General features: G+C 49.8%; 1 long non-coding RNA gene across 1 annotated transcript; it reads right to left on the bottom strand.

Moving 5' to 3' along the window:
- LOC111658503 (uncharacterized) lies at nt 1-454 on the bottom strand. Its single transcript, XR_002761001.2, has 3 exons — nt 404-454; nt 189-253; nt 1-107 (listed from the first exon to the last, which is right to left on the bottom strand). It is a non-coding gene; the product is annotated as an uncharacterized LOC111658503 (long non-coding RNA).
- Nucleotides 455-805: the final 351 nt, after the last annotated feature.

Here is an 805-nt window from a genome sequence, read left to right on the forward strand (position 1 = left end):
GGGTCGGAGGACAAAGGGCCCACAGCTGAGGGGGCGGGACGCTTCGCACAGGAGACCACTGTAGGCTCCACCCTCTGGACCGGAGTAGAAGAGGCCTGAGGAGGAGCCTTCAAAACAACAAAACTTTATGTGAACAATGAACACTGAACATGTTCGGTCACATGACTGGGGCTGCTGCCTTCACTGACCTGCTGCTTGTCAGGAAACGGAGAAATCATGTCCTTCAGCTGATGGCTGATCGCTAATATGGTCTCTGAGAGGACGAGCAAACAATTAGTCCAACAGTAAACAACAGGAGTTAAAAACAGTTGAACAGGAAAGATTTCAGACAGAGAAGCTGCAGCTGTAACAGTAATGTCTGTGACCAGAGTGATGAAGATGAAGATGAAGATGAGGGACTCACCGTCTTCTGGAGGAGCAGGGAAAGGCTCGGAGATCTTGGGAGGAGTTCGAGCTGCAAGAAAGAAATGAGTCACTGATGATGCTTTTAATCTATTAACTCAAACTTTTTAACAGAACAGGTGTGAGCAGGTGCGAACAGGTGCAAATCAGGTGTGAACAGGTGTGAACAGATGTGAACAGGTGTGAACAGGTGTGAACAGATGTGAACAGGGGTGAACAGATGTGAACAGGTGTGAACAGGTGTTAGCAGGTCTGAACAGGTCTGAACAGGTGAGAGCAGGTGTGAGCAGGTGTGAGCAGGTGTGAGCAGGTGTGAGCAGGTGTGAGCGAGTGAGCAGATGTGAACAGGTGTGAGCAGATGTGAACAGGTGTGAGCAGGTGTGAGCAGGTGTGAACAGGTGTG

Source organism: Seriola lalandi, unplaced genomic scaffold (genome assembly GCF_002814215.2).
Source record: "Seriola lalandi dorsalis isolate HSWRI2012SDOR001 ecotype SW California unplaced genomic scaffold, Sedor1 jcf7180001979672, whole genome shotgun sequence".
In the NCBI taxonomy this organism is placed as follows: domain Eukaryota; kingdom Metazoa; phylum Chordata; class Actinopteri; order Carangiformes; family Carangidae; genus Seriola; species Seriola lalandi.